This window comes from Peromyscus maniculatus, chromosome 11 (assembly GCF_049852395.1).
Source record: "Peromyscus maniculatus bairdii isolate BWxNUB_F1_BW_parent chromosome 11, HU_Pman_BW_mat_3.1, whole genome shotgun sequence".
Lineage (NCBI taxonomy): Eukaryota > Metazoa > Chordata > Mammalia > Rodentia > Cricetidae > Peromyscus > Peromyscus maniculatus.
This window is the reverse complement of record NC_134862.1, coordinates 31,780,174-31,793,184: the sequence shown is the minus strand read 5'-3', so window position 1 is coordinate 31,793,184 and position 13,011 is coordinate 31,780,174.

Below are 13,011 nucleotides of genomic sequence, written 5' to 3'. Positions count from 1 at the left end.
AGAGACAGATCACTCCACACAAAGGTACCAACAAAGCCAGGGCCTGAGGTTGGAGAGTGATGGATTTTCAAGGAAAAGCAGAGAGGTCATGGTGGCCAGTGTGGACTAATACTGAGGTATCTGAGGTCAGGTCAGAGAATGAGTCAGAGCCTGATAACATAGGAACTTGCAGGTAATAATCAAATATCTAGACTTTTCTTAATCTCCAAAGTTACTAATATCTATCTATTAATCATTCTGTTATCTATCATTCTAACACACACCTTACACCCTTGTGGCTTCTAGAAAAGAAAGTAATATTTACCTAAAGGACTCCATGTCAACAAAGCACAGAGATATTGCACATTCATATTTATTTAAACTTGGACCCTTGTGGCTTCTGGCAAAGTAAATATATATACCCAAAGGATTTCATGTCAACATATCACAGAGATATTTTCACATTTGTGTTTATTTTAGTACTGCTCAGAACAGCTAAATGTCCAACAACAGAAGCATGCACAAATAAAGCATGAATGTGGTCATGCACCCTCACTGTAATGGGACTGGGCCCAGATAAACAAGGTTGGTGACCTTGGCCTTGGTGCCAAAGAAGGGCTAGAAGTAGAGGTTTTGGAAAGAAAATGAGAATATTAAGGGTATGGGGAATTACCAGTGGTCTGGCTAAAATTAGAAAGAAACAGGGAAAAGAAAGGATTATAGGACAGCAGCACCCAGAAAGAAGCCAGAGAACAGGGGGACAGCCCAGCACTTGAGTACAGATTAAACTGGATGAATAACCAAATTAATCACAGGGTCATCCAGTAATGGTTAGTTTTAATTATCAGCTTGACATATCTGGAGAGTCTCAATGAGGTATTGTTAAAACATGTTGACCCAACTGGTCACCTTGCCCACCCTTAATACATGGGGGAGGTGCTTAGTCTTACTGCAACTTGATATACCATATTTTGTTGATACTTATAGGAGACCTGCCCTCTCCTGAATGGAGATGGAAGAGGAGGGATTTGAGGGGTGTGGTGGGAGGGTGGAGGAGAGAGACTGAGAGAGGAGGATGGGGCTGGGGAGGCTGCAGCTGGTATATAAAATAATAGATGAATAAAAAAAATGTTGACCTGTTGATATATCTAGGGGTGGGAGGATGTCTTTGTTAAGTTAATTTATGTGGGAAGACCTAATCCACAGTGGGTGGTACCATTCCCTAGGCATGAGTCCTGGACTGTGTAAGAATAGAGAGCTCCGGCTGAGTGTGTGCATGCATAAATTCATTGTTCTCTGCTTTTGATTGTAGGTATGATGTGAGTAGCTGCTTCAAGTTCGTTCCTGACTCCCCAGCAATGATGGGCTGTGACTGGGATTGTGAGCGACATAAGCCCTTCTTTCCTCACAGCTGCTTGTGTTGGGCTGTTCTATTTGCAGCGACTGAAGATAAAACGAAAACAGCCAACCTAAAGACAACGGGAATTTGGTGAAACAGCAGGGGCTTCTGAGGTCAGGATCAATCCGTCTGGATAAAGCAAGGTTGGCAGGGATCGTCTGGGTGCTCTTCCATGTTAGTTGTCTTTACTACTCTAAGAACAGAAGCAGAAACTGAGCAATGCATGGTAAGGTGAGAATAGATATGATTCCTCTGCAAAGAAGCATTCCCTAAGGATCGTGGCAATACTCTAAAGCATCCTCTCCCATCTTTCTCTGTGGAGTCTTATCAGTTTCATTCTATCCAGCATAGTTATTTAGAATCCCCACAGCCTGAAATATATGTTGACACCACGTAGCTAAAGTTACCCTGTGTCCCGCCTAGTCCACAGCCACTCTAACCCAAATAAACACACAGAAGCTTATATTATTTTTAAAACTATATGACCTAATAGCTCAGGCTTCATGCTAACTAGCTCTTACATCTTAAATTAACTCATTTCTGTAAATCTATACTTTGCCATGTGGCTTGTGGATCACCAGTACTTTACCTCTTGCTTCTTCTGGCGGCAGCTAGCTGTGTCTCTCAGCTCTGTGTTTTTCCCTACTCTCTCTCTCTCTAGTTGAAATGTCCCACCTAACCTATTCTGCCTCACCACTGGTCAAATAGCTTTATTTATTTATCAACCAATTAGAACAACACACATTCACAGCATACAGAGCAATATTCCACAGCAACACCATTGTTCTTTTCAAGGTCAGTCCTTAGATGGTAATATCAGGATTACTATTATTACTAAATCTAAATTTAATTTTTTTTCATTTGCCTTTGACATGATCTTAAGGCATCCATTAGTCCCCGAAGTTCCCCTTCAGACTCATCAGGAGCTCTACTTAGTTGGATTTTGATAGCTTCATGCTGGCACACAGACTCTCTTTTGTGTTTTGGGCCCAGCACCATGAGTACAGCCAATCAAGAATGGACTATACACACACATATACACACACACACACACACACACACACACACACACACACACACACACACAAACATGTACACATGTACACACAAACAGAGAGAAAGACACATATGTGAAGCTAAAACTTACACAATCCCCCAGCCTCATACATGCCATCCTCTCACCATTGTTAGGGCCATGCTTTAATGTTACTCTTTATGGCCTTGCTGATAATATCTACTGAGTAATGACAGTCAAGCCAAAGTCAGGCCATCTCTTCACCTTGTCATGGGGTGTATGAGTCCCTAACCACAGCACACTTCAACTTGCCCTGCAAAAAGGTCAGTAGATAGCTGCCCATCCTGATGGATTAACAACCCCTGAGGAGCAGAAGCCACACATCACATGTCTGTGCAGACTAGCTGTGGCAATATATTACAAACAGCAAATACACTGGCCAAGATATCCATGTTGAACTGAAGAAGAGGCCATACATTTTTATCAGACCGAATAAACTCTGGAAGGGTTCCAGTGAAGTCTATGTACTTCTAACCACTTCCTGCCTTTCACCTCTTTCTCCTTGCCATGCACTGCATTAGCTGCCTTAGTTTCCTTTCAGTTGCTGTGATAAATATCCTGACTGAGGCATCTGGAGAGGGAGAAGGTTTATTTGGCTTGTACTTCAGTGTCACAGTCCATCACAGGGGAAGGCCCGGCAGGAACCTGAAGGAGGTTGGCTCTCCATTCCACATTCCACAAAGCTTTACCTTTAACCAGGGAACGAACTCACCACCAAGGAAGCAGAACAGAAACCACAAGGAAATGCTGCTTACTGGTTCAATCAGGCTAATGCATAACCTGCCCAGGGATGTGCCACCACAGTGGCCTGGGTCTTCCTCTATCAGGTAATAATCAAGACAGTCCCCCAAAGTTTAATCTAATCTAGGCTACCCCTCAATTGGTACTCCCTCTTCAGGTATCTCTAGGCTGTGTCAAAGAGATCTTTAAAGCTAACTATGGCAGCATTTACCATACCTGAGCGGCCCTGCTTCGTGTCCCCTACTGCCCCTCTGCTGATGGGCTTGGCAAGCCTGAAGCACGTCTCTTCCCAACAGTTCCCTGTGGTTCAGGGTGGACTTCAAGTCACCCTCTCAACATCCATTGAACACGGACTCTAGAAAGGAGTGAGGTTTGTTTTTGTTTTTAATTTTTAGTTTGTCTGTGTGTGAGAGACAGAGAGAGAAAGTGAGAGAGAGACAGAGAGAGAGAGAAGGAGAGAGAAAGAGAAAGAGAGAGAAGGAGAGAGAGAGAGAAGGAGAGAGAGAGAAAGAGAGAGAAGGAGAGAGAGAAGGAGAGAGAGAGAGAGAGAGAGAGAGAGAGAGAGAGAGAGAGAGAGAGAGAGAGAGAGAGAGAGAGAGAAGGGGAGAGAGAGAGAAAGAGAGAGAGAGAGAGAGAGAGAGAGAAGGGAGGGAGGGAATGTGTGTACATGCAGGTGCCCTCAGATACCAGAAGAAAGCATTGGATCCCCTAGAGCTGGATTACGAGAGAGCTTCCGAGGCTGGGTCCTGGGAATCAAACTCAGGTCCTGTGGAAAAGCAACAAGCACTCTTAACCACTGACACACATATACAGTCCAAAGAGGGGTGTTTTACACCACAGCCATAAATGAATACTGAGGACCTGACACCTACACACACACACACACACACACACACACACACACACACACAAAACAATGCTTTTTTCTCATTTCCATAATTTTTACAAGCATAACAAACTGTAATAGCCATGCATGTATTTCTTCCTTCTCTCTAGCTTTACTGGTTTTGAACTGCTGCCATCCATGGGCCATCTTTTCCTGAAACAGAAGAATCGCACATTCAGATGAGAGATGTTCCCTCTGTGTATGGAATAGTTAAAAAGCAATCATATAATGAAATGCATTGTGGGCATAATGTGCCTGTGTTTTCTTACGATGGCGTATTTTGCCGTGATGTCCCTGTGTTGATGTGCCACTTATATACATTAAAAATGATGTAAGTGACCATTCAGGATGATCATCTTTCTCCCATAATGACGCCGAGAAGTGCCTTTCTGTTGAAAAGGGTGCTTTCATCTCTATGCTGAATTTTTAAGTGGATCTTTTATTTCAGTGTGTAATGAAGGGGAGTTGATGGAGCGCTTTCTCCAGTCTTCTTTCTCTCTTGCGAGTTCTCATTTGTTTTGATAACTCGGAGACTCCCAAGTATTCAAAGATCATCTCCACAGCGAGTGGGATCTGATTAGCCAATGCAGTTTTTAACAAAGGGCTCCACAAACCACAGACCCACTTCAGACACACTTGAGAGAAAGAGCCTTGATTTTGTACTGCACGGAGATGAGTGGTAGAGAGACGAGGCTAGGAGAATCAGCTGGAAGATTGTAGCCATCTAGCCAGAAGTGTGTAGTACAGGGTCAGAAACATCAGAGATCCTACTTTAAGAAATACATATTTCTTAATATGTATATATTTCTTTATATATATATATACACACACACACTCACGGACACACTCAAATGCACATAAAAATACACACACACAAACACTGAGAAACTCACTGTAACATTCACATTCTCACACAATGACCCACCCTTATACTCACACACTGTTGCACATAATTCCACACTCACTTCTTCTCCTTGTCTGCCCCACTGACATTGTATTATAGCCATCACATCTTATCACAAAGCCTGGCTGTGGCCATCAGAACGACTTTCACATTGGTCCACAGTCCACACCACATCTCCAGTTACAGTGAAGCATGGACATAAAACCCCACTACGACTCATTAAGATGTCCGTGGTCCCATGAGACCTGCTGTCCTTGGCAGTCACCCCTGGATTCCTGCACTCTGCCTCTTCTGGTACCTCTCCTCAGAGTCATGAACTTCATGAAACAACATATCACTGCGTACAACGAACTTGGTTGATTAAGTGACATATTGTGAAATACAGAATGGTAATTTTTCTAATGGAATTGATTTACATTCTCATCTTCCAATGTATAGGTATTTAAGTTTTTAGTCACACGTAGTAAATGACCTAAGAAAATTAATTAAAATTGTAAGAGGTGTTTTTGTTTTTCTTATGTGTATGTCGTACATCACACACTTAAGCTGCGGAGCTGCAAAGACACAAGGCTACTCTCATGTCTGGAATAACTCATTTCGAATCCTGGAATGTTTGAAATGTCTTACATAAATTAAGTAGATGTGGAACAAGGATGACTGGACTGCTACTCACATCACCAGTGAGGCTACCTGGAAAACAGGACCCCAAGAAAGACACAGGGATCACCCAATGAGGGAGAAATGGATGAGATCTACATGAACAGCCTGGACATGAGTGGGAGCAATGAACGGTGAGGGTCAAGGGAAAGAGAGCGGGAGATCCCAGCTGGATCAAGAACAGAGAGGGAGAACAAGGAATAGGAGACCATGGTAAATGAAGACCACATGAGAAAAGGAAGAAACAAAGTGCTAAAGAGGCCCACAGAAATCCACAAAGATACCCCCACAAAAGACTGCTGGCAATGGCCGAGAGACAGCCGGGACTGACCTACTCTGGTGATGGGATGGGCAAACACCCTAATAGTTGTGCCAGAAACCCCATCCAAGTACTGAGGAATCTGGATGCAGACATCCATGGCTAGGCCCTGGGTGGAGCACTGGGAGTCTAATTAGTGAGAAATAGGAGGGTTTATATGATCGAGAATTGTTGAAACCAAGGTGGGATAAAGCACAGGGACAAATAGCCAAACGAATGGAAACACATGAACTATGAACCAAAGGCTGAGGGGTCCCAAACTGATTCAGGCCCTCTGAATAGGTGAGACAGTTGATTGGCTTGATCTGTTTGGGAGGCATCTAGGCAGTGGTACCAGGTCCTGGGCTCGCTGCATGAGATAGCTGTTTGAAACCTGGGACTTAGACAGGGACGCTTGGCTCAATCTGGGAGGAGGGGACTGGACCTGCCTGGACTGAGTCTATCAGGTTGATCTCAGTCCTCAGGGGTGGCCTTGATCTGGAGGTGGTGGGAATGGGGGGTGGGCTGGGGGTAAGGGGAGGGGGGCAGGAAGGGAGAGAACAAGGGAATCTGTGGCTGTTATGTAGAACTTAATAGTATTGTAAAAGGAAAAAAAGAAAAAGGTAAATAATTCAAAAACATATTTGTTAGGCAGCATCTGGAAAAGGTCACTGACCAAGATTATGTTATTTTTCTCTTCTTTTTCTTCTTGCTGCACCAGGAATTAAGCCTAAGGTCCTGAAAATTCTAGGCAAATGCCCTACCCTGAGCTGTACACCAAGTTCTCCCCTCCCCTGCCACCTTTTTTAACTTTTTATCTTGAGACGAGGTCTTAGTAAGTTGCCCAGGCTGCCTGGAATGTTCCTTGGTATGCAGACTTGAATTTGTGATTTTCTTGCATCAGCATCCCCAGTAGCTAAGAATACACATATATACCACCACATCCATCTATTCCATCAGGAAACATAAAGTTTCCTATTGACTCCAAGATAAACTACCACAAATTCAGTGACTTCGAACGACATAAATACATTGTCTTGTTTTTCTAAAGGTGGGAGATTTGAAATAAGTTTAAAATGGTTATTTTGGCAGAGCCCTGTTCCTTCTGAAAAATGCAAAAGGTCTCTTGTTTACTTGTGATTTCTGGCTTCCAAAGGCTTCCCTCTTTCTTTTTGGTGACTTCCTTCTGTATCCAAGCCCAACAACATAGCATCTTTGTTCACAGACCTCTGCGCTGATAATACAATTTAAACATAAAATTGTCCAGACATGATCATACGTGTGAATATTTGATCTCCAGATGGTGTCAATGTTTTAGGCAGTTTTGGAACCTGTGAGAGTGTGGCTTCACTAACACAAATGGGTCACCTGGGGCAGGCTTTGTAGATGACATCTACTTCTGCATCTGATCTGACTCCTGACCTACCAAGATGTAAACAAATCACACCATAAGCTCCCACTGTACAGGCCCAGCTTCCTCTGATGCCACACCCTCCCGCCTATTACAGACCATGTGCTAAAAGTGTAAGTCAAAATAATTTTCCTACAATTAAGTTAATTCTGTAAGGCATTTTGTCACAACCAATAGAAAAGTAACTAATATTCTACACCCTCACATCTGACTCCTCTAAAACTTTTACTTCCTGGCTTCCTCACATGATGACCCCGGTGATAATCCACCATCATCTCCCAATCTCTAGATTTTTCCACTTAATTACATGTGAAAAGTACATTTTGCTCAGCTTTTGGTAACTAGGGGACTGGGAAGCTAGACTTCTGCCTAGAATTATCAATAACCAATAATTGAATTATTTTCCTTCCCTTGTCAAGAAGTTTTGACTCAAATCCAAAAATAATCACAAGGGCTGTAGGCCAGTTGTCAGGGCCTACCTAGGATGCACATGGCCTTCTGTTTAATCTCCAGTATTGTGTGAACACCTAGTGGTACACACCTGCAATTCTAGCACTTGGAGGAAGAAACAGAGGTTCAGAAGTTCAATGTCATCCTTGTCTACATAGAGAGTTTGAGACCGGTCTGGGCTACATGAGACCTTGTCTAAAAGAAATAATTATGAAGTTTGGAACGGTCCAAAAAAAATGAGTTGCTGTTGGGTTATGGTCCCTTGAAAGTTTGAGGCCAGTCTTAGCTACATGAGAACTTGCCTTGTCTAAAAGAAACACTTATTAAGTTTAGATGGGTCCAAAGAAATGACACACTGCTGGGTTACAGTCCCTATATCAGGCAAATGACAAGGTAGATCAATAAAAGTGAATCACAGCAGAATGGTGAGCCTTGCTGATGGTTCAAGCATGAGTGGGACAGGCTCTTAAGGGAATTCAAGGTACCGATGGGGTAAGATTAGGAGCCTGAACCATCTTGAGCCCAGTTTTATGTTTTCATGATTCCTGCTGCTGAATAAATTCTTAGAAGTAAATTAATTTAAGGTTTTGTCCTCTGTTGACTTAGTTAGGGACTTGTGACATATGTAGATTAGAGCCCGGCACAAGAACATTTAAGGCTGAGTTAAAGGAGATACTGCCACAGAATTGGATCTTTCCTGCCTCTGAAATAAGCATGCTGAAAACCATGGGCTATCAATGTGTCTTTAATGTTTTTGTTATTGTTGACAAAAAAGCATATCCTTGAAAAATTCATTGAGGCAGAGTGTAGGGACAAATGTAAGCTGGGATTTACTACTCAAATTATATTTTATATACTAAGGATTTCATTTTTAATTATTCGTATGCATATGTTTGTGTGTGTACATGTGTGTGTGGTATGTACACATGAGTGCAGGTACCTGCGGAGGCCAGAAAAGTGTGTCGAATCCCTTAGACCTTTAGTTACAGTTGTAAGGTCTCCAATGTGGATTCAGAAAACTGAACTTGGATCTTCTGGAAGAGCAGCAAGCACTCTTAACATCTGAGCCATCTCTCCAGCCCTCTATCCATATTCTTGAATAGACTATAACAAAATAATAGTGACTAACAGCTTCAGCCATGCTTTTCTGAAGGACAGAGATTTTCAATAGTGGTGTTTAGGACACAACAGTCTAATGAAAATTCCTTGACAATACATCTTTTTGTTGAGAATCACTTCCTCCAAGAACTTACTTTTATGGTGCTCTTATCTTACTTTGAATGTTTCAACAGTTATTCATCTTTTTAAGTGTTTTATTTTTATTTATGTGTATGTGTTACAGATGTGGGTATGCACTCATGTCTGCAGGTACCCCAAGGAGCCAGAAAAGGGCATTAGATGTCCTGGAGCTGGGGTTATAGGCTATTGTGAGCTGCCTGTGGCTGCTTAGAACTAAATTTTGGTCCTCTGAAAGAGCAATATGCACTTCTAACCACTGAGCTCTCTCTTTTAAAGGATTTCTTTGGGTTATAATTTACCTTTGCACTAATCTCTTGGAATCTTCCTGGACCAATTCAAATGGTTCAGATCACAGGAGAGAAATGCACGTTTTCAGTTCAGAAGGAAATCTAGATAGCCTTTTGAAAACAGGATACCAAGGAAGTATTTCTGAGAATAGGTCTAGGTGAGTGCTCTTGCTGTCAGGCCTGTGAGCCTGATAGAGGTGTTGCAGGGCTTGCTCAGGTGAGAAAAATACTTTCACCGAGAAGAAACAAAAAATACAGTGAATCTGTGCTGTGTTCTTTTCAGTACTATCATATTTTATTCTCTTTCATGCTAAGACAATAATTACAGAGAAAGTTCCCTCCAGGACTGTAAATTAGGGGGCATGCTTCCTCTGTCCGGGTTTCTTGTGCTTTAGTCACATAAAGAGGCAATTACTTCTTGTGCACACTTAATCCCACCAGTTAAATGGGGCATATAAAAGAGGCCTTGCAATTTGTCCTTTACTAATCTTAAGCTTGCTGAAAATTGAGACTCATCTAGCCATTTGGATTCTTAAAAATAAAGCTTGCCCTCCTATTGAAAAGCTCAACCTTTGCTTAATTTGATAAAAGCAGAACTAAGGGCTGGGAAGATGGCTTAAAAGGTAAGAGTACTTGCTGTGCAAGAGTAAGGACACGAGTTCTGATCCCCAGGATCCACACAAAAAGTTAGGCTTGGTAACCCCGGTGCTGTGGAAAGTGGAAACGGGAGGATTACTTAGGCTTGCTGGCTGCCAGTTTAGCTCCATGTTCCATGATAGACTCTGTTTCAAAAGGAGTAAGGTAAAGCATTATGGATCAGGATATCCAGTGTCCTCTGGTCTTCCTGTAAGCACACAGGCACAAATACCTGCACAAAGAGACACACACACCCACATGCTTGCCAGTGCTAGGTGATGCTCAGAGAGGATATCCCTAACCTCTAGCAGATGCCAAGGAAGGGCTGGATGCTGGATGTTAAGTGGTGCTGAGCTGCCTGAGCACACTGCACTGAAGCTTGAAAGAGGGAGTTGCCTCATCTGCAATGGGGGCAGGCATAGGAAGCTTCAGACTTGAGATTGTACTCCTGCCTCAGACTGGCTACCAGCTCAACCTCTGACCAATGCACCGATGGTGTGACTTCACATAAACTAATATGTCTTCAGTCTTCAAATCTGTAGAACAGAAAGATACATCCCGTGGGCAGAAAAGTGGCCGACATCTAAAACAATCTAGCTATATGATACTCTCAGAGACGGCCATCAGGTAGTTGCCATAGGGATCATATTCTTTGCACAAATGAACATTGACATCATTGCCTAGTACCCAACTCTCAGCACTCAGTTTTATTAATAGAAAACAAAAAAGACTTTGACATTTAAATAAATAATACCAAAGTAATAGGATTTTAGATACTATCATAAGGTTTTAGGAAAATATTTGGGTTGGGTTGGGGGGGGCGGGACAGGACACACGACTGACCTAGCCTCACTAACTCCCATGGTACACACTCCCTCAATGCTACTTGCAAAGAAAGTCCCTTTTGCCAGCAGTTTCTTCTTGCTTGGTGCCTGAGTTCTGTTTGAACTCAGTGTAATTTCATTATACTTTGTTTGCTCTCATGATCCCAGGATGCTTATAGTTGACTTAACAAATCAAAATGGCCATGAGATAGCTTTATAGGTTGAATTGCTGTAGTTAGAAGTTTCTCCGGTCCCACCCAGCCCTCTAGCTCCACAGCCATTTATAAAATAATCACTCAGAGGCTCATATTAATTACAAACTGTGTGGCCAATGGCTTACGTTTCTTGCTAGCTAGTGCTATCATCTTAAATTAACCCATTCCTATTCATCAATGTTTTGCCACATGGCTGTGGTGTTACCAGTCTGATGGCACGTTGCTCCTTGAGCAGCAGGCTCTCTTCCACCTCTGCCTTTCTTCTTCCTGTCTCTCCCTTAGATTTCCCACCTGGCTATATATAACCTGACTCACCATAGGCCAGAGCAGGTTCTTTATTAACCAATCATAGCAATGCATATTCCCAGCATCCAGAAAGACCATCCCACAGCAAATTGCCCTGTTTTCTGACTCATGGTTGATACAAAGATGTGACCTTTGCTTCAGAAAGAGAAAACACACTGAGAGTTCCTGACCATTTCAAGGGAAGCCCTAATGGTTGTTTCAGGAGTGTAATCGTGTAGGCAAAGGAACTGTTGGAGAAGGGGGGAATGCTTACCAGGGTATCTGACATCCTGGCTTCAATGTGAGCTCTATCATGGATGTTGATCTCAGAATTGGTTCATTTCTTTGCTCCTTCTGATCCTCAGTTTATACAGATGAAAGAGAGAAATTTAGGGGCTGAGGTTAAGACTCAGTCAGTAATGTGCCTGCTGCGCAAGCATGGGGACCTGAGTAGAGATCCACAGCAAAGGTATCAAAGCCAAACATGGCGGTGCTACAACCCTAGTTCTGGGGAACAGAGGCAGGGGGATCTTGGAACTCATTAGCAAGTCTAGTGAATTGCTGAACTGCAGGGTCAATGAGAGGCCTTGTCTCAAAGGCTCTGGATGGATTGACCTCTGGCCTCTTCATGTACACACATGCACATAAAGGAGAATTCTGAGAAGGTCTAGGTTGGATGTGTGAAGAACATGAAAAGATGCTTTCATCGCTTAGGGTGCCAAGACATTCTTGGGATGTACAGAAGCCAGAAGCCCAGAGTGATCCCCAAGGTCAAGGTGCCTTCATCTAATGTCCCATCTCAATGCTAACAAAAAGACACTTTGGGGCTGAGGAGATGGGTCAGTCCGTTAATTACCCACTGTGCACTTATGAGGACCTGAGCGTGATCCATAGCACTCACATAAAAAGCCAAGTAAGGTGAGTGCTGTGTGCTGTGATCCCAGGGCCTAGAAGGTAGAGACAGGGATATCCATGATGTTCTCTGGCAAGTCTAGCCGAATCAGTGAGCCCCAGGTTCAGTGAGAAAGTTTTTCTCAAAAGGTATAGAGTGATGGAGGGAGACACCCAACTTTCATGTGTGGCTTCTACACGCAGACACAAGCACTTGCACATGCAAACACAAAAAGGAATGGGTTGGAGAAATAACTCAGTGGTTAAGAATGCATATTGCTCTTGCAGAGGACCTGAGTACTGGACTCTCAGGATCCATATTACGCAGCTCACAACTGCCCACAATTCTAGCTTCAGGGAATCTGATATCTTCTGCTAGCCTCTGTGGGCACTACACTCACATGTATACACACACACACACACACACACACACACACACACACACACACACACTTTAAAAAAATGAAATAAAAAGTTTCAAATTATTGAAAAAGTGGTTTGGATACCTACAACTTCAAACCCTTAATAGCATCAATGTTCTGTTGCTGAAGCCACACGATCTTTAATAGTTTTTCTTCATAAAATATAATTTCATCATATTCCTTCTCCTTTCTCAACTCCATACTCACCCAGCTTCCCAACTTCTCCCTCTTCCCCCCTCTCACCCTCCCCTGTCTCCCTGTCTCCCTGTCTCCCTGTCTCCTCTCTCTCTCTCTCTCTCTCTCTCTCTCTCTCTCTCTCTCTCTCTCTCTCTCTCTCTCCATCTCTCCATCCATCCCTCCTCCCTCCTATTTATGGCCAAAGTCCTAGAACACTGATGAAGGGTTTATGAAC